Here is a 22,719-nt window from a genome sequence, read left to right on the forward strand (position 1 = left end):
CACTCATTCATGCTGTCAGAGAAGTCCTACGGCACATCTTCAGGACAAGCCATTACACACAGTGCAGAGTCGCACAAACACTAATGCAGCCTGGCAGGCTCCGCAGCATGAAGTCGGACACGTTGTCAGTGATTGGATCTGATCCGATCTGATCTGACGGGCTCTGGCACTGCAGCCCTTCTGTTTTTTTTTCTCTCTCATGCCCCTGACAGCTGCAGAAAAGCACGCTGGCAAAGCTCACACACGCACACACGAGCACACAAACACAAATTATACAACATGCTGCACGTAGACTGAAAAACCTTTACACAACACACCTAATTTTTTTAACTTTTCAAAGAGCTAAATTAACAAATTGTGCTTTTATGTCAATTTTCTGCTTTTAGTACATTTATATTTGTCATACTGCGAGGCCACAACAGCAGAAGACCACAAGTAAGAAACTTTAACTCATCGTCTGAGTAAATAATCAGTTATATGAGATTTTTCTTCTATATACTAGTTTCAAGAAAAACAATTCCTGTTTAAATGCCCTATGAAAAAACATAAGTTTGTATTCAGCTTGATAAATACAATTTATCAAAAATAATTATTTGGGATTAAATATCACGTAAATGAGCAATTTAAGTAATGACTGGTGAGTTTCTATATGCCTGCACATATACTACTCCATTACAAATAAATCCCATCCACATAAACAGCTTTACATTAAATATCTGTGTACATACAGCTGCAAATAGTGTTTATTAGGGGAAAGAAGACACATAAAAGATTCCAGTATACGATGTCATATCAGAGTCAAACTTCACACAATCAGAAGAATAACACCATCTGAAAACCAAAAACTACAGTAAAACAGTACAGGAGCATAATAGCTGCTTTTTTTTCTTCTCCTTTCGGCTGCTCCCATTAGGGGTTGCCACAGTGGACCATCCGTCTCCATACCCCCCTGTCCTCTACATCTGCCTCTTTCAAACCAACTACCTGCATGTCTTCCCTCACCACATCCATAAACCTTCTCCTTGGCCTTCCTCTTTTCCTCCTTTTTGGCAGCTCCATCATCAGCATTCTCCTACCGAAATACCCCATGTCCCTCCTCTGCACATGTCCAAACCGTCTCAATCTCGCCTCCCTCACCTTGTCACCAAAACGTCCTACATGCGCTACATGTCCCTCTAATAAACTCATTTCTAATCCTGTGCATCCTCGTCACTCCCAACGAAAATCTTAACATCTTCAGCTCTGCTACCTCCAGCTCCACCTCCTGTCTTTTAGTCAATGTCACTCTCTCTAAACCATACAACATCGCAGGTCTCACCACAGTCCTATAAACTTTCCCTTACACTCTTGCAGACACTCTTCTATCACAAATCACTCCTGTCACTCTTCTCCACCCACTCCACCCTGCCTGCACACTTTTCTTCACTTCTCTAACACACTCTCCATTACTATGCACTGTTGACCCCAGGTACCTAAACTCATAGTCAGGACCATAATATCAAGCATGTCAAAAAATGGCTTGTTGTGTAAAGATCGTAAGAGCTAGACAAAATTTATGTAAAGGGTGAGTCCTGACATACAGGTGGCTGGGGAATGATTCCAGGTGTGAGAATGTGCATGATGGTGGTTAGAGTCCAGTGTAGTGTGTCTGTAGATGTCGATGTGCCGTTGGGAGCTGAAGCATGGGAAGTCGGAAAAGTGGTTGCTTAGTGGTTAGGGCACTGGATGTTGGAGCTGAAGGTCATGAGTGTGTGGCATGACCCAGCAAAGTAATGATGTGCTAATGTCAGCTAGTGCAGCAATTGCTACGCTATATGTTTGGATTCCAGACTTAAATGGCTGAACAGAATGCATGTGTGTGCATTGGGGCATACATTTACACTCAGCAAAACTGGCACCTGGTGAGGTCTGGGGTAATCCAATCACAAAAATAATAGTAAATACATTTTTTTTATATACTTAATGGACAAAGGTTTATGGTCACCAGACCATAAGATTCATATGTGCCTTTCGAACGTCCCAGTCCACATTTAGTCCCCATTTGCTGTTATAATAACCTCCATTCTTCTGAAATGTTCCACTAGATTTTGCAGAATCTTTGAGGAGATTTCTGCTCACTCATCTACAAGGATGTTAGTAAAGTCAGGTAATGATGTAGAGTGAGGAGGCTAATTCATAACAATTCATAACAATTAATTCCAAAGGTGTTCAACAGGGTTGAGGTCAGAGCTCTTTAGCAGGCCACTAAAGATCTTTTACTCCAACCCATGTAAACAGTTAACAGGTAACAGTTTGGGAAAGAACCACATGTGGCTGGAAAAGAAAGATCTCCCAAAACCTGTGTCTATATAGTGTATGGCGGTGCTTTCTTTATGATATTTGGAGTCTGGAAAAGTTAGCACTAAACCTGAGAGGGATAAGAGCTGATTTAAATTACCTTAACATTTAACACAAAGCCCATATGTCTGTCATATTTTATATAATCACAACTCCTGCCTATTTTCTTTCATAACAATAATAATACAAATAATAATAATAAGACATCAAATCTAGGTTTGCATTTAATATTTAGCAACGATAACTTCCCTTGTCTTTGTGCAAAGCAGTGTAAAGGGCTGATTAGAGTGTGAATAATAAATCTCAGCGTGTGTAAAGTGACAAGGGTATGCATATGGTGGTGAACTACCATACACCCACCTACCATTTTCAACCATTTTCTACCACATAGAACAAATACTTACCTAATATAATGCAGTGTTAAGGACACTGCAAAGTTATGGGGGAATTTATGTATAGATCACAGCATATTTAAAAAGAAATGAAAAGCTCTGCATAAATTCCACACTTACAACTTGTTGTTTTATATTCACAAGCCATTCCAACTGCTGCATTCCATAGTCTAATAAAATTAATAATAGATGTATAGCGTAATGCACGGGTGGTTTACTGAAACGTCTCCGCCTGGTAAGAATAACTGCATTCAAATGCAAATATAATCTTCACACGCTACAAGTTCTGCAAATATTTTAGGAATAGTATTCTAATTCAATTTTACTTACGTGTGTAGGTTGTTTATTTAACCTGTTTGCATCGCGGAGTAACAATTATGTGCAGAATGCGCCACAGCTGAATCTCTTGTCAGCAAACGCACAGAATCAAAAACACTTTTCGCTGAGATCGCTCACCAGCAGTCGCCAAATTCGATTTGACGAGGTCATTATTATGTGGAGAAATATATTGCAATTACTGAACCAACAAAATTATGCACACGCTGCCACCACCATCATCCACAACAAAAATAAGGAACAAAAGCAAAATATGATGACATTTACACTGCCTAAATTCCATGCTGCCTATTCATTCATTCTGCTTCGGTATGAAAAACCCTAATCAGATTAACTGAGGATCCTGATCCAATGCTGGGAACACTGCGCATGTGACAGGAGGCGATATATCGGGGTACCAATTTGGAAAATCAAAATGATTCTGACTTTCAGACATACTCGACTCGTTTTTATTTCCCAGATGGTTACTTAGGAACAGGTAAGTGATGTTGCTAGGTAGAAGGGATCCCCTTGAACCTAAACATAGGATGCCTATTTCTGTTCATGAAAATAGTCAATCAGTCTTAGAATATGTGATTGGTGAGATGTATATGAAATCATGTTCATACGCATGTTTATTTACCTTTACACAGATCTGCTTTGCATGTTTTGCAATGAATTTAAATTGGAGATTAAAGACTTTGCCAGATGATAAAGTAAATTCTGCACCATTCGTCTGAACGTGAAATTAATCTGAAAGTAGGACTGTCCTTTGATCTGAAACTGATGTTTGTCACTCTAATGTCAAGTGTAATAATACTAATACTATATCCTTATAGTGTATATTAACCAACCCCAGTTTCTATTCTTTTCCCACCACACTGGAGCTCCTTGTGGCTGTCGGATACATAAACCTTTTCAACAAATGATAGAATGAACTATGTATTTGTATATCATTTTTAAAAAAAGAACACTGTGTCCCCTAGTGGTCTGGGTGCCCTATGCAACCACATCCCACTTATCAAAAGAAAGAGCACTACCTGTAACAGGATCAAAATGGTCATTAATAGGAATAACAATTTCTGATTTCAATCCTCTGCATGAAAAGGCAAACCTAAATGGGATCAGGTGGTGCACTGTGCAAAGTGTCATGACTGTTACAGGCGATGTCCGCTGTGACATTGTTTGGAGTGTCCTCTCAGGAAAATTGCATGAGAGAGGGGGGATAAACGTTGCTGTCCGAGACTATTTTGGGCCAAAGATTCACAATGTGCGAGCATTTAAATTGATGAGAGAAAGCCCATGCAGTGAGTGGGATCAGAGCAAGATTAAAGTCTTGAGGCAGAGTCCAAACGGCAATTATAGTAGAGGACAAAAAGACACTGAAGAAGCTGAACTGGTTGTTTTGTGTGGGTCTGCTAGGTAAAAAAACAAAGGAATGCCTTTAAGCAATGGATCAATAAAGACACTAAACCAAGTGTGTATATGGACACACATATACACATACAAAGCATACAATCTGTAAAGGAGAGGCCACATGATGAATAAACACCCAGAGCATATATATATATATATATATATATATATATATATATATATATATATATATATATATATATATATATATACACACACACACACACACACACACACACACACACACACACACACACACACACACACACACAGTATATGCGCCCCACAGGTATTGAAATCGATCAGCAGGACAATTCAATGGGACCTGTTCAATATTAGCTATTTTATGCACACACAAGCAGCTCGAGGTCTGAAAGAGTACCACTGGCCCATCATTTTTAATACTATTTATTCACGTCAATATATTGAACCAACATACAGTGTATTACTACTTACTGTCTCATTCCCAACCAGCAAATTAAAATCTTGATTGAGAACAATCAATTTACACACATGTGAGCACAAGCACACAAACACTTCTACAGCCAGCACCTATTTATCAATTAAAATCTGGGCTATTAAACCTTTTGCTAAACAAGAAGCGCTATCTGTGCACTCGCACACGGCGTGACATTCCACTGAAAATCCAGTAATGGAAAACCGTGTATGGAAAAAAAAAGGTCTAGAGCTTGTTTGAAGGTTTCTCTCTGTAAATATTAAAAACAAAGAGCACATTTTTCCCGAGAATATAATCATACATTATTTCAGTAATTTTTTAACAGGATTTGGATTATTTAGTTAGTTGTTTAGCTAATGCAGTTAGAGATTGCAAAGTGACAGCATAGAGGAATCCTAGGAGAGGTGCTAGACAAAAAGCACCAATACTGAAAAGTGTTTTCCCTATCGTCCTGAATGGGGATCACAAATTTGAATCCCAATGATTCCACAGCTGTGCATGTTTGCTAGTACAAAAGAGCAAAATTGGCTGCACACGCAGGATGGGAGGTTTTGCATAAACCTCTCTCTCGTGTCAGTCACAGCCACACTAACAATAATAGGCAGGAGAATTGATGCATGTCAAAGGGGGCGGATACTTTCCTCTGAGTGTGTTCCACGGCATGAGCAGCAGCTTGAAAAGATGCAATTGGCTTGGTGCGTGTGCCTCAGAGGATGTATGGAGTAGCTGTCGTATGAAAGTGTAGACTTGTAGGCGGATAATGACCAGGAATAATTTAGTTCGAAAACCATACAAGAGAAAATGACCAATACCGAATGAAACTAAACCCCACTATTAAAGACCAATAAAACTAAAGAGTGATTTTAAAAGTGCATTTAAAATACATATACATTTCTTAATATTTATTATTGAAATTTCATTAAATAAAATATATCAAATCTATGCCATGTTGCTGCAGTGCTACACTATGTGGAAAAACATTTATGGACACCTAACTTTTCCAGTCATATGTGGTTCTTCTCCACATACCACTATCTGTTACTTGGAGGCACACAAGAGTATAGAATGTCCGTTGTTGTAGAATTTCATTTCTCCTTCATTTGAACTAAGAGACCAAACCCTGTCCCAGTATGACAGTGCAGAAAACAAATTCCATTAAGTTTACATCGGTTGGAGTGGAAGATATTGAGTGGCCTCCTATAGAGCTCAGACCTGCACCCCAGGCCTCCTCAACCTACATCAGTTCCTGACTTTTCTAAAGAATAAGCACAAATCTCCACAACTATCCTTTTTGTAATGGAGTTTGTAATAATAGCAAATGGGGACTAAAGCACATAATCTTATTATCAAATATGGTCAGGTGTCCACAATCTTTTGTCTATATAGTGTATATGGCAATCAAGGTTTTTTTCTTCTTGTGATGCTGTTAGATGCAGGAATTTGTTTCTACAAATAATAAAATTACCTGGTGGTCTAGTGGTTAGGATGCGGCGCTCTCACCGCTGCGGCCCGGGTTTGCTCCCCGGTCAGGGAACCAACCCCAGCCACTCTTAGTGCCGGTCCCAAGCCCGGATAAATGGGGAGGGTTGCGTTAGGAAGGGCATCCAGCGTAAAAAACATGTGCCAAATCAAACATGCTGATGATCTGCTGTGGTGACCCCTAATGGGAGAAGCCGAAAGAAAGTTTGAATGAAATTAAATGAATTAATAATTCACTTGTACAAGGAATACTGTGAACAGTAATATGGGGTAGTTATGGAGACTTTTTCTGTTTGGATGTTTATCATTATCTAACTACGTATAATTAAAGGACACGGAGAGGAGGAGTTTTTCAGGTAAAAAGTCGAGCCACCTGGGTTTGTTTTTTCGCATTCAGTTATAAAAACGATTGAAGCAGAATGCTTATAATACACCAAAAATGGAGGTAAAGTTATCAAAATGCTCATTCCAGTTTAGCCCTAATAATAAAAGAAGGGATAATACCAACTGTGCTGAATGGTATGATAAGGAACAAAAAAATACAACAAAAAAAAAATATTCCCATGTTGTCATTAAAGATAATGGGGGCATTAACATTCAGCAATGTTCCTCTGTGACTCTTTGAAACACTTTTACCTTCTTTTCAGCACCAAAATCAAACCCGCCACATGCTTCCCATATCAATTTTTACAGCCTGCTTAATGTGAATTTAATGATACCAATCTCCTATTTAACATCGGTGTGTTCTGTAATGGAAGACTGGTAGTAGGAGGTCACTACATGGTGGAGAGACAGTGAATAGAGTAGCAGCTCATGGAAAAGGTGGAGCTACTCAAACCCAATGCTGTAATTATCAATCCCCCGAGTCAGTCAGTCATGAAAGCAGCCATTAAGCAGCCTGGGAGGTGATGAGGACTGGCGTACAGTGAGCTAATTGGGATTGCTTAGGCAGTCTTCAGGAGGTGCGGGTAAATAAAGAAGATAAGGAAAGGAGGGGATGGACATGATATGCATGCATCGGCATAAATATGAACACTTGATGATGATGTCTATCACTCACTCACTCTCTTATATATATATATATATACACATACATACACACACACACACACACACACACACACACACACACACACATACATATTATATATATATATATATTATACTGTCCTTAAAATATACCTGCATGTTGTGTGTCAAGCCAAGAAGGTGAACACTGATGCAGAGCAATGAGATAATGAGACATTGTGACAAGACGTTTTGACGAGACGTTGTGTCAAGATGCTGGCATGAAACATTGCAATGAGACATAGTGGCGAGACATATGTAGTGATGAGACATAGAGATGAGACATAGCGATGAGACATTGTGACTCCTCTTCCTCAGGTTAGATAAGGGCCATTAAAATTCTTTAATCTGACTGCAAACCTGGCATCGCTCCACTGCAGCACTATAATGAGCACAAAGCTCTGTGCTGATGTGGTCAGCGTTAATATCTGAAAGCATGCTAGTGGTGATTTAGAACCTGGAAGTCATTTGGTTACTTGTTTTATGTGTTATCATATGCGTTACTTCCCTTTTTCTCTATTTATGTCGCGGTGAAACCTGAGACTTTCATTTCATGTCCCATTTCTTGCCTCCTAGTGGATACATTCATATTGCATGTAGACTCCTAAATGATCTCCAAACAGCGCTGTCACGTGTGCACAAAAACACACACACAGAAGTAAACTGGGCTTCATTAGTATAATAACCTGTAACACAGAGCAGTCTCAAAGCTATCACTTCACCCCAACGTCAAATCAGAGTCAAACAAATGATAGCGTATTTTGTCTCTTTTTACAACCAAAGATAGGTCTCAATCATGTACTACAGAAAGCAAAAGAACGAAAGAACGAACGAAAGAACGAACGAAAGAACGAAAGAACGAACGAAAGAACGAAAGAAAGAAAGAAAGAAAGAAAGAATGAATGAATAATAATCTTTACAAATAAATTCAAATTAGTGAATTTGTGATTATTTTTGGATGATGCACACAGCAATGCTTTTTGCACGTGAGTAATAAGTGTTCTGCATCTTTAGTCTTCCTCAAAATATTTTGTACAAGTGTATGTGCAAGCATTCTCGTACACACTCGCAGAAGAAGAACGAATGTCAGTGATACTGTGAATTTTACAGTTTTATTAAAGTAATAGCGGTTTACTGGCGTGCTTTTGTTTGTTTGTTTGCTGATAATCTTATAATTGGCTTGTTAAAACTTGGAAAGAGATGTTGTGCCAGTTGTGTCAGTAACGCAAACAATGAAATGAATAGAGGGAGCAAAAGAGTGGGCAAGGTCCTGGCAAAAAAAATAATAATGTGTAGGAAGAAAAGAATGAGATGAAGCGAGAATGAGAAACAGAGAAATGTTAGTGTGACTGAGGAACTGAAGAGACTATACTGGATGGGTATCAAAGCTCTTCCCACAAGACCAACAACACAAAATAAAGAGACACTTTCCCTTTCACCTCGTTTCTGTGGAGGTGGATGAAAAAATAGGAGAAAAGGTGAAAGTATCAAGACTGTATAAACCTGGGAAATACATTACTTTAATCCAAACTGATTCTAGCATCTTTCTTCTATAATGCTTTTCTTTTCATGGCGCTTAAAGAGAGAGAGAGAGAGAGAGAGAGAGAGAGAGGCAGATTTATAAAGTCAAAGTGGTACAGTGGTACAGTAATACAGTGGTAGTCCAAGCGCCCAGTCAGGCTGATGCTCTTCCCCGCTCTGTAAAACATCGCATTAAGGCTTTTAGCACCTCGAACCCACAGAACAGATCAAGCACACCACCGCTAACTGCTGCTCTCATCAAAGTCTCTGTGTGTGTGGTACTAGACAAATCATAGTGGATAAGCTTCAGAAGCTCTGCAGTAGAGTAAAGCTATTAGAGCTTCAAGACATCGATGTTTATAACAGTAAAATGTTCAGGTATTAATACAGAAATTGAGCACATTGTCATTCAGATATTAAATCACAACAAACGTATGTTGTACCTGTACAGCTGTGATTGATTTGTATGTGCAGACATAATCTGTCGAAAACAGTGTTGTCTATAAATTCTGACCTTATGCAGATTTTTCTATGACAATAGCTCAAGTGACGAGAAGTATTAACTCCAGCATCTTCATTGAATGTTTGTGGTGCTGAAATTGCTGGATTTTGAAATGTTAAAAAACATACACATTCACACACAGGTTCACTAAAGTGGACAGTAGCACACTAAGAAATAAAATCCTCTATCCTCCTGTATCTGTCCAATGTTGGTGGGTCTGTGCCCTTGATAGCCTCGGGTTCTTGTCCGACAGGAGTAGACTATTGTAGCACATTCACCTCAAAATTTAATGTGTTGTGCTTTTTTAGATGCACGTATGTGGTGCTTGAGTTACTATATCCTTCCTGTCAGCTCATCCCAGTCTGCTCATTCTCCTCTGATCTCTCTCATCAACAAGGTGTTTCAGCCCACAAACCCTACACACACAGCATGTTCCTTTGCACAATTCTGTATAAATTCTAGAGACTGGTATGTGTGAATTCCCAGGAGATCAGCAGTTTATGAAATAATCAAACCAGTCCATCTGGTACCAACATGCCTGTCACTTCATTCTGATGTTTGATCTGAATATTTTAGTTTTGGGTTTTTTTTTTTTACAGAGAAGAAAAAAACAGCATCTTAATCTTACCTCTAAAAACAAATTACACTTTCTTAAAGTGAGCAATAATCATAGTAGACGAGTTCTTCGTCAGCTTATCCATTATGACATAATAAAATGATACCAAATGCCAAAGAGACGAAGCAGACTAAAATGCATCGCATGCACATATTTATGATGTAATGACATTGATTTAGTGTGAAGCGTGTCTGTACAGTGAACTGTCTTCATCCAACAAATCATAATCTTTATGTCCTGTCCAGTGACCTGCTGCAAATCTGCACAAATAAGCTGCTGCAATTTCAGTTTACAGCCACTTTACTGGTTTATCATGCAAAAAAAAAAAAAAGAATATGTACTAGATGTATACATTTCTAAATAACGAGGAAGCCATATTGTCTAAATCTGAAGAATGTGAACATTATAACTTCTAACTGTTCATGTAGCATTATTGAAAATATACTAGATTCCTGTTAGATGTTGCTAGAAAACCTGGTATCTCGCATACAGTATATTTCACCATATTAGTGTCTATTTATTTGCTTCATCTTGCTAATGTTACATTGTCTTGCATCAGCAAAGGAAAAAATATATCTGCATCGATTGCATTTTGTGTCCAATAAGTTTTTATGGCTGTAAGTGAGGAAACATTGTGTTTCATCTTGTCTCTCAGTCCATCCATCTGTCTGTCTGTGTGTCCGTCCAAGATTCTCAAGTGGCTGAATGTTTGTGAGATTTAAATGTAGTTATCATTGTATGAAACAAATTATTAGATTTTGAAACTGATCCAAACATGATTGAGGTCACAGCAAGGTCAAAAAATGTTTTTTTAGCAGCTTTCTTGTCTGAATTTTGTTTCAAGGGTATTCTAGGAATGCAAATTAGAATCAAGAAAACTTAAGGTGGAGTCATTCATGTTAATTTTTTTCTACCTAAAAAAAAAACAACCTTAGAGCTATTACCTACTCGCTTCGGATTGTAATAACTTTAATAAACTACAAAGAAATTCAGCCCTGCAGGAGTCAATGTTGAATATACAGAACTTATTTTTATGTTTGGATTATAATTGTATTTTTGTCTACTATATTTTATTCTGCATGATATAAAAATTTGTGGACAACTGACCATAAAATGTGTATGTCCTTGTTAAACATCACGTTCTACGTACATTTTGTCCCTATTTGCCCTTATAAAAACCTCCATGCTTCTGGGAAGATGTTCAACTAGATTTTGGAGTATGGTTATGGAGATCTGTGCTCATATAGACACAAGGGCATTAGTAAAGTCAGGTACTGATTTAGGTGACGTGAGGCGCCTGGGGTGCTTCAAGGTGTTGGGTGTTTCCCAAGGTGTTTAATTGGGTTGAGGTTAGAGCTCTATAGCAGGCCACTCAATATCCACTCCAAACCATGTGCACCGTATCTCCAAGGTGCTCTGGGCACAGGGGATTGTCATGCTTGTGTAAATACTGATGTGTCTCTTGAAATGTGTGGCATTAATTCGGCATTAAATATTCTGCATGCTTGAGCAAGGACATCACTTATACAAATACATCGTTTGTTTTGTGTCTTTAACAATCCTCAGATAACTCTAATTCATGTCTGTGGATGTGTGTGTGTGTGTGTGTGTGTGTGTGTGTGTGTGTGTGTGTGTGTGTGTGTGTGTCTGTTTGTTGGGCAGGGAGGCAGAGGTTAAACTTGTACTCCTGAAGTGTTCTCAGCAGAGATTAATCATTCTGTGCAGGAACGCAGCATCACAGTCATAAATCATCAAAGCTGACCTCTTTCGATCCCATACAGGACAAACTGGACAGAGGTCTTACCTCAGTTTCGAACATCAAATTGTGAAGTAAACCCTTGGCTCTCCTTGGATAAATATATTGAAAAAGATGAAAAATATAGACATTGAATATATTGGATGCATGAATCAGATTTGAGTTTGCTTTTCTGAACTATGGTCGAAGAACAACAGCGTACTTAACCCTAATCAAACTCTCACTGCCTTTATATCAGACCTCATGGGAAAGCCTCAAGCCAAATAGATCTGAACCTATGACCTATGGAGCAATCATTACTATCTCTCAAACCAAGAGGGAAAATACAGCTAATATACTGTATGTGGGGGCTTAAGTCTTCTTCATGAAGTGAGTATCAGATATTTAATTACATTTATGAAAACCCCTTTGGTGTTATCCTGGTGTTCTATCTCAAGTGCATGCACCATCTACAACACTTGAACTAGAACTTATCAACACAAAAATACACAGTATACCTCATTTCATGTACAAAAAAAAGTACTGCTACCACTACTGTGACAGTTTAATATTGGCAGCCACGTACTGGCAGTCAAAATGTGTCCATCTCAGCAGTGTGGGATAAGACCAGATGTTTATAATGTTTAGGATGGCGAGTTAAAAAGTGCTCCTGTCAGCTGCTAGGCAGATATGTTTAAATGTGACCACCTACTCCACTCGTCTCCCACAGAAATGACAAGAAAGTGCAAGCTTGATTGAAGGTGAAGTGCAAGGCCCTAAGCGCTGCAATTACCACCAGGACCTCTGCTGAGTCTGTGCATCCTAACACAAGGACACAGGAATAGAGGGAGGGCTAAATCACATCACTCATGCACAACTGGTTAGCAGAAAGAAAAGGTGGAAAAAGCAGAAATGGAATCAATGTCAGTACACACGTATGCACCTGGATGCTAACATATGTGCATGTTCCAGTTCAATATTAATACCTAATTTTCCACATATCTACGGTGAAACAGGAGAAACCACCTTGTTTAGGCAGATATTTAACTATATTTGGAGAGTGATGGTACTGTATGATGTACATTTGCCTTTTACTTTGCCTTCCAGTTCCATAAGATCAAAATAATAGATATCAAACAGTAAAATGGGGAGGTGGGAATGTGCTCTAAGTGGCTTGAATGAGGTGACAGTCAGGCTGGTTAACATATTTGAGAAACTGTTGATGTTCTTGTAATGTTTCACATGATTCTCAAAGAATGGTGAAAAAGAATAGTTACCTAAAGGGATTTAAAGGAGATATAACTGAAAGGAAGACAATAGTACATCACTTTTGTCTGTCTCTCTGGATAAGGACATCTGCAATATAATGTAAATGTAAATGTACTATAGTACATCAAATAACCCCTTTTTACAACTGTGGTCAGTAGAAAAGCATCTCAAAATACAGCAGATTCCAGCCTCAGATTCCTGTTCTTGGCTCACATGAGTGGAACCTGGTGTCATCTCCGGCTACACAAAGCTTCTATTAAACATTTATCTGAAGAAAAAAGGTATTCCCTCTTAGTTTATTTAATAAGGTTAATCTAGAAAATGAACCACAGAGCCACAGCTGCTTTACAGCATTAGCAAAATTATGATTTATTGATATGAATTCTTAGTGAAATACTAACAATAAAGCCACTGAAAATAGAAATATTTGTAGATTTATCTGCTTACAGCTCCCGATAATGAACAGAGCAAGCTATGCTACAGCTCCTCACTAACTGCACAAGGGCTGTTCAGTTATGAGCAGTTCGAGGCAACTGAAAGCGCATTCAAAATACCACCAATGCCAACAAGACCTATTTGAGTTTGTCTGCCGGTTACATGCTAGCACTTTCCACATTAAGGTGGTTTAATCCACTGAGAGGGATAATGAGGGATGCTGTAGTACTACTCCAGCAGTGCACGCTCTGGATCTGATTAAAATCCAAACCTCCAGAAACTTCTAACATCCATGGAGCAGTTAGAACAGGAGTATCTCTTGTTAAATTGTTGAAACTGGTGCAAGAAAGCTTCATTTTGAGAAATGATTGCTACTGTGGCTTGTCAAGGGTCTTCTAGTTTCTGCTTCTCTGCACTACTGTTGCCATTTTTTGCACCCTGATCCACTGACCCCTTGCTTTGTTCATGCCAAATTGAAAATAAAGGACATTGTTCAAACAAAGAAACAAACAAACAAATAAATGTTATGTTTCAATTGGACAAAATATATTATGGTGGTCATAAGTTTATTTGCATGGACCACCCAAGTGTTATCTATGTGTGGGGAAACTGATCTTCTGCCCTTTAATTAATTTAACTGTAAGAGGACACACATTGTCCGGAATCAGGGTGTGATCAGGTTTGTGGGAAGTCATGCTGTAACTCAGTACACAGCCATGGCCATCAGGGATGGGGAGGGTTGTGAGACGTCCTGCTGACGGATGCTTGTGAGGTTGTTTCTCTTTGATTCAGGGTGAATATAGACTACTGGGCCAGAGCCAGCCCAGGATCGAGTTTACCCTCACAATAAGACTCCATCAATCAGGTACTCCCTCCTTTCTTGCTCTAAATACACACACATACACACAGGAGCACACTTGTACACACAGTGCTCAGATCTGAAAGGTCAGCGCAATCGCCTGGCTCCTCCAATCAGCATGAGGGCCTGTTTAAGCCAAGTGCTCCCTTGTGGTATGCTGTTCTCCATTATATCACACTGCAATATAGGTCTGTCTCTGCTCTGAAATCCTGGCCAGGTGAGAGCCCGATGGAGCTCAGAGGTACTTAAGACAGTGGAGAAGTGGAGAAAGGTGCCCAAGTAGAGTGTAGACTCTCATAGATCTCCCGGTTGGGTGCTCTGACACATTGACCAAGATGAGAATGAATGTAGTTTGTTTACATTAATGCATGTCATTGTGAATTCATGTAATATAGATGTGTTGACATGCAATAGTTTTGGTAGGAAATTGAGCAAAATATGCTTAGATATTAAATATACATCTAATAAGAGATTAGGGTTCAAAATTTCTTCTACTGCATTTCCCAATAATTCTGTAGAGCTAGTAAATCAGCAAGGATGACGAACATTACAAAGTTTTAAGATGTTCATATTTTGTATTGCTTCCTAGGACAGAGGTTTCTTTCATGTCAACCAAATGTATTTTTTATGGACTCAATATAAAAAAAGAACTGTTTATATAGTCGCTTGTAGATTAGCTACCTGCAATGTTAATCCACATGACCCAAAAGGTGCCAAAACAGTCAAGTCACTGCGAGGATCTCAACATACACAACGCATTTACTTTCACCTATTACTTACTGCTCACTACCCCTGTTTAACCGCCATAAGGCATGCAAATAGCGTCTGGTCTTAACATACATAGGCAATTTAGGTGTGGTTCCCAAAAGCACTATACTTTATATATAAAAAGTATACACCAGGGTTACTTTCTCTTTGTCCTTCACGCATACACACACTCACTGACATATTAACACCTCAGCATTCCAAGAAGTGCCACAATGTGCATTTGAGGAAAGGGAGGTGATGCATTGGAGATGGCAGCCCAATCCGAGCTCAAGTCCACAGAACTGACCAGCATCAAAAAAACGGGCACATATTCACACACACACACACACACACACACACACACACACACGTGTGCATACCCACACACACACACAAACAAACACAAGCCTTGCATGTTCACCATCTATTATTGTGCTTCAACACAACCCCTCCCTTCCTCTAACCTACAAACAACACACCAAGGGCCTCACACTCCCTAGCTATCATATCTCCCCGTTCTCCTTCACACACAGCTGGTGCGGCTGAAGGACGCGGGAGCTTGAGCGGGAGCGGGATATTGATGCAGCTGTTCTGCGCGCTGCAAATGGGCTCGTGCTCCAGGAGCTGCAGCTCTACAGTGCCCGTACACGCAAGCCTAAATTTTGCCTAACAATGATAATTTGTTGAATGGAGTCAGGCTTCTGTGACACTAATGAAGATTGATGGCTTTTATGTGCACTTACAGACGCTGGAGGGGTGTGTATAAATGCGCACTGCGGGCTAACCCAGATCCTGTGTTCTTTGTGTGAGGAGGTAGAGATTACTGCCTCTGTCTCTCTGTCTCAAACACACACATGCAGGCATACACTTACTCATACCGTGTACAATACCGAATGTCTGCCAGTTGGCTTGAAAACAGAATGATGCAGGACATAAAACGCGCAATGCAAGAGAGAGAGAAAAAATGATTGATTTCTGCCAAGCTTTGATGTGCTCTGAAATGAATCATGAGGGACCCCTGTGATACACAGCACCGTGAAAAGTGAAAGGATTTAGAATAAATTTCCTAATACGAGCACTTCATCATGTTAGCTTTTACCCCAAGCATAATGTGCACACACAATCTATAGTCGAGGCCAAACGGTTACACAGGCCTAGGCGAAATATTTAGCATTTTAGTTTGCCATAATATTTTCATAACAGGTCATTTTACAATAATAGCAATGAGCCCGACTTGTCTGAGCTTTTATTTACTAAATCAGATTTTCCATGGGTCAAAAGTTTACATGTACCTTTTTTGCATTTGGTGGCACTGCCCTTTGTTGCATAACTCAAACTTCCGCAAACTTCTTACAATATTTCGCTGAAATCTTTTTCTTATCCCTCTTGACAAATCCGATGTATTCAAATAATTTCATGACTCTCTTTGCAAAGTCATGCTTTTTCATTTCAGTCAAGTTCCTATGCCAATAAAGTCAGGGCTTTGTGATGGTCACTCCAGTACTTTCACTCAAGCCATTTTGGTTAAGGTGAGTTTAGGATTGTTGCCGTGCTGAAAAACCCGGTTACGATATATATTTTTCTGGTTACTGTCTTTGCTTCAGCAATTAGTTATCCAGATAGACATCCTTCTTTGTATTGGAACCAAGGTTCATTTAACCATAGGACTTAATTTGTGCTTCTTTCCAGAACAATGAACCGCCTGGGTGACTTTTTTATTTGCAAACAATTCAGAAACTGGACATATTAAGGTTCAGACTTTTTTAGGCAGAGATTTTTAGGTAGAGCCACTTGGGTTTTCTTATGGTATTAAGAGCAAAAATGTGCTAGTCCATAAATACAGTCACATGTGAACTCCTAAATAAATACGAATATAAACATTTGACAGAAAAAAGCTTCTTAATAAAAAAATTGTCAAAAAATAAATAAAAAATGTACCATATTTCAGGGGCTTAAATGTAACATGAGTAACATTAATGCAAGTTCATGCAAGACTGCATCTCCTCATGTTTTGAGATCCCTTAGAGGAACGTGGTGTTAGAGAGGCAGAGATGCCCATGAGACCTTGTATGAGCTTAAGGAGCTTAGGGCCACACACATGCACAGTGAGGCCAGCTTGCTCTTCTAGGCTGGTTGGAACCATGAAGTGCCAGCTGGGCTAGGCTGAGGGATTCTAGCCGACATGCACGACTGTCCAGCACTAAAGCTCCTCTGCTGTTAGAGCTGAGGTACCGTGCCTGTGTGGTCATGTGAGGTATCCAGGTTGGAGAGTGTCCAAATCCACCACCTCAAGCAGTTTTCTCACAGACATATGCATACCTGCTGACAGCAAGCCAAGAACCGGGTCAGGTAGGTGTCAATAGGATTGAAGGCTTATCTGTAAGATCGGCAGTCCATCACAGTGTGTCTGCACGTTTATAAGGCTATTTGTGTGCTAGATATGGTAATGAGAAAAGAACATGTTGCTGATCCTATTGAAGCTTTTTTCTTCCTATTTATTTCCCTGTTTCCAGCTTCATGGAAACTAGCTCTGACTGAACAGAGCATTGTGACCCGGTGCATGAGTGAGGGATTGGAAATCTATGCTGGGATAAAAGTGTGAGGCCCAGCAGGGAACCGGCTCTCTTTAACGGTCGTCCTTTCTCCAGCGTGAGCCCACCGCTTTATCTGTGATTGACAGCATGCGCACGGCCCTTGGTGATGTCAATAAGTGGCTCGGTCTTCTTCAGACGTACCAAAGCATACCGCATGTTTTACACACACACATGAAAGAAACTTTGAGAGACAGCACCCTGCTAAGGCACACTCAAATACAGCTTTGCAGCCTTTATATTCAGGGAAAAGCATTCTAAAAGGGACAGACAGCAACAGAAAGGTTGTGAAAGAAGTATTCGTCCTCATCACTGTGAAAGATTCCAGGACAAAAGTCATCTTCATTAATGGCTAGCACATTTCTTACACTCTAACAGAGGATAGAAATAAAATTCTTTAAGAGAAACACACGGCTGCTTCTGCTGAACCGACTGAAAGCCAAAGAAATGTGAGCATTGAATGATTTTCTCGTGAGCACTCTGACCCATCTCGGTCCTTCCGCTTATGGGTTTGAAGTTGTTATTACATCAGCAGTGAAAAACAAATTAACCATTAAATGAAGTCAAACTGATGGTTACAAAAGTAATTTGATTGATTACATTTTGGGGCATATCACTATCACACAATGGAGCACGATATCTTTGATATGCTAATATTTGTCAATATGGCAGTCCCACAACAATTTTCCAATTTTTTCTGATTTATCGGCGGTCACATTGGTTGGCTCGAGAGCATCTGTTCATAGTTTGGGACATTGATTTTGTTACACTGCCTGTTTCTCTGCTAGTAATTCAGCTGGTAATTTACAAGCAAATAATTTGTTGGGGTTTTTTGTTAATAATATTATTGTTACATTGTATGTGCATCAAACTCATTCTCTCCTATATAACTATATAAAACATACGATCACAAATCTGTTTTAAAGATCCATGGGCACACTTATATTTGAGTATTTTTAATAATTGCATGAAGGATCTTATTCGTGCAATCAATAAATCATGCTTGTTTGAACGACTTTTTTTTTTAACGTTTGCATTTAAGACTTTGCAAACTTTATTTTTGAATATACCAAGTTATCAAAGATTGTTTCTCCGGATATATTTCAGAACGAGCTAACCTTTCAGCACGTCTTCACAATATGATGCAGTATTTTCCCACCTGTACCGAGGTCCGTTATCTGCTCGAGTCACTTCTCCGCTCCTGTCCTACCACTAATGGGGCAGCTATGAATGTTTTTCTCTGAGTTTCTCTTTGTCACTGCTGGAGTTTCTCAGTGTCCTTCTCTTGCATGATACCCTCACTGCTGCTCGTTTGTGCTCCTTATCTATTATTACTCCTTCGACTTGGTATCTATTACTTGTTTATTGGTTTGTATGGGCTAGTCTCACTGAGAATATGATCTCTGTCTTTCTACTACTCAAACTTGGATATGGGACCTGCCCAGTCCATATATAGCTTATCTGGGAAATAGAAGTAGTCTAGAATGGAGGAGGGGGGGGATGTTAGAAAGAATGAGAAGCAAAGAGAGAGACAGGGGATACAGAAAGAGGATGAGAGATGGAGATGAAGTCTACATGTTGACCTGTGCGTGTTTGTCCTCTCACCGTTAGTAAACTGATTGGATTGTTTTGGTTACTGGGGGAGGACTAAACGCGCGCTCCCGTTACTCCTGCACATAGTTCTCGGGATATAATAGAAAACCTGAGAATGGAAGGGAAAAAAAAGGAGAGTGAAAGGATAGAAACCTAAACAGAGCGTCAGGATGCCGAAATACAACCGTGTATCAGAGCACACCGATCTCACGTTGGGACCGTGTAGAGTGCGCGTTCACAGAAACACTAATTGGCGTCCATGTCAGTGACAAGTGCTTCCAATAGGCTACGGGTTTAACACGCCACGCTGTGTCAGGCTGTTTCACATAATTTAACAGCATAACAAAAACATACTGATAACATGTTTTATTTTTTTAGGTACCTAATTCGTCTCCGGTTCCCCGAATGGGACACGTTTCTTCCCTTTTTTTCATACACAAACACGTCGACAGGCTGCAGTGGTTTATAGGAGAATCACAGTAAACCGTTAATTCTTACCTGTACAGGACAGCGAGGGGTCTTTACAGGGCGTTCATGTCCCTGAGGAAACTTTTTGTTGTCTTCTTTTTTTCTCTCTTGTCCTTCAGGGAAGACGCCTGTCCGTAAACAATATTGATGTGAAGCGTCACTTTTTCTTCTCAACTCGAAATTCGGCTACTTCAGGCGCGCGTGCCGAGGAGCGAACTGCGGGAACAGCGTGGAAACGCGAGCCGTTAAGCGGCGGAATGGTCCAGCGTGTGTGTTGAGGGGGGGGACTAGGGGATGTGGGGGGGAAACGGGGTAAAGAGTCCTAAGTGTCTAAGCAAAGCTGAATGTGTGTCTGCAGTCTGCCTGGCTGTCTTGTTTGGGAATGAAACGCCAGACGAGAGAGAGCGCGTCGGAATCGAGCGTGAGGAGATCCGCTCCCCGAGCGCCGTTAAAGGTGACGGAGACTGGAATCTACCACTGGCGGCGCGGGAAACTGGCCGCAGCAGGTTGCGCGCGCGTGCACGTGCTCGGGGGCGCGGGCGTGTCTCTTCGACTCGTCTTCTTCCGATCATTACCTAAAAAAAACAACACGAAAAAAAAATCCCATCATATAGGTGCATTATTTCAGTCTCAAAATAAAGGCAAGCAAATCCATTACTTACTATTCGAACTGCCTCATTTTTAGAGAAAAATTATATTTTTCCACATGCCTTATCTCATTTTACCTCTTGAAGTATGTATTTGATCATAAGGTACGGTTTAGTATAATATTGTGGACGCCATGACAGGTCCAGTGAAAAACACAAGACATAGCAAAACACAAAAAAAAGTCATAAATGATCTATGCAGATATATAACATTCCAGTCCGAATGAAGTTTTTACAAATAATATCTTATACTTGCAGTACTTTAACATTGCATTTTTGCTAGCGCCCTCATACTTTTTGCCCGCAGTGCATAAACAATAACTGAGAACTTCATTAAGAACAACTTGACACCTATACATAAGGTCGATTATATGACAGTCGTGTGGGAACAGTACAATGTGTAATAAAACCTGCAACTTTATAAAATGTTCACGTCAACCGTCAGACTGGGGAAATGATGGGTTCAGTTATTCTGGCCGTGGCATGATAGTTGGTGCCAGACACGCTAGTTTGAGTATCCGATAACTGCTCTGAAATCCGTGAAATTTTACACACAACAATCTCTCCAAACTGTTGTAATAAAAAAAAAACATCAACTGAGTGGCAGTTGTGCAGATAGAAATGCCTTGTTGATGAGTAAGGTCAACAGATAATGGCCTGACTAGTGTGAGCTGACATAAAGCTACAGATAATACTCTGATAACAGATAAATCCGTTTTCTTTTGTTTTATAGAATGCACAATACATCAAACCTTAAGGCTACAGCAGCAGAAGACCATGTGGGGCCAAACTTCTACATTTAGATTTACATTTATAGTATTCGGCAGGTGCCCCTAACCAGAGCAGCTTACCATTACCTCATTTTAGACAACTTTAGGGTTAAGGGCCCTGCTCAAGGGCCTAAGAAGGTCTTGGATTAGATAGAGTCCAACAATAAACTACTGCTTCACACACAAGAACACAAATCTTAAGCTGCTACGGGCACAGGATCACTTAAAATTGACAGTGGAAGAATGAATCTTGATTTCTACCGAGGCACAAAGAGGGTCGGAGCAGAATTTGATGCGAACCGCATAAATGCAGATGCTTGTGTCAACAGTCCAGACTGTTGGAGATGGTGTAATGGAATGTGTTCTTGGCAAACGTTGTCTATTAATACCAATCAGTTGTTGTTTGAGTGTCAGTGCCTATTTGAGTATTGTTGCTGACCATGTGCATCCCTTCTTCGCCATAGTTTTCGCATCATCTAATGAATACTTCCATGATAGTGAAATGATAATGTTCCATGACACAAAACAAAAGTCATCTCTAACGAGTTTCATGTACATGACAATGAGATGACAATGTTCTCCAACTGCCTTCATAGTCACTGGATTTAAACCAAATAGAACAACTTTAAGATGTAAAGGAACAGGAGAGTCGCAGCAACAGAAGGGCAAGTTTAGGTCAAGTTCATGTAAGAAAATGTATTTATCCTCTGTAGTTACTTTTCCAGAGCGAGGATGAGAAGGACCCAGAGCCGATCCTGGTGGAAGGTAGGCTATATTAGGCAAGAGAAAAACTCCACTCTCCTCAAATTAGAATATATATACAATTAAACTGGGGGAAAGCTAATGCACACAAATGAATACAGAAGGAGTTAACAGTGGCATCATGTATACTCTATTCTCTAAACTCTATACTCTATGCGTTGTATAGAGTATAGTGTATACTCTATGCTCTAACCTTAATTGTTAGGTTGCCTTCATTGATCTTTCAAAAGGTTTTTTTTTTCATCATTTAAAGTAAAAGTGGAACCATGTTAAAAATATAAAAATACATGAAATATAAATTTGTAAATGTTTTAATAAGTTTTATAATTGTTTCTTCATGAAAGTGCAGTCCTTGCTTGTCTAATAAGTCTGAACATCCTGCCATGTGTCATGTTTATGCTAAAATTTGCTCATGAACTACATTACGCATTAGCCCAAGTAAGTCGTCTGTATACCCTGATTTGGTTTTTGGAGAAGAGGTTCCCATCCTGGCTGGAGCCATCATCCACACTCCCTACTCCACTTTAAACAAGGCTCTACAGAGAAATTAATGTCTCCCAGCTCATTTGAAGGTACCCCCTTCTCTGCTCACAGAGGGTGCCTTCGCAAATTAAGGCCTCCTCATGGGCATAATTTCACTTCCATGCTCTGCTTCAGATATCATTATGCCACCTGGCTCTTTCTTAGATATCACTACATCACCCAGTTCCATGGATGCATCTCCTTGCTCCACTGAGAAT

At 39.8% G+C, this 22,719-nt stretch overlaps 1 protein-coding gene across 5 annotated transcripts in view; it reads right to left on the bottom strand.

Moving 5' to 3' along the window:
- tenm2a (teneurin transmembrane protein 2a) overlaps positions 1-20,331 on the bottom strand; it is a 290,186-nt gene extending 269,855 nt beyond the window's left edge. For all 5 annotated transcript variants that reach the window (XM_046849490.1, XM_046849489.1, XM_046849487.1 and 2 more), the window contains exon 1: positions 19,831-20,331. The gene's annotated coding sequence lies outside the window, so the exon portion shown is untranslated. The remainder of the gene's footprint in view (positions 1-19,830) is intronic.
- Between the last annotated feature and the right edge of the window lie 2,388 nt (positions 20,332-22,719).

Source organism: Silurus meridionalis, chromosome 5 (genome assembly GCF_014805685.1).
Source record: "Silurus meridionalis isolate SWU-2019-XX chromosome 5, ASM1480568v1, whole genome shotgun sequence".
Taxonomy (NCBI): Eukaryota; Metazoa; Chordata; class Actinopteri; order Siluriformes; family Siluridae; genus Silurus; species Silurus meridionalis.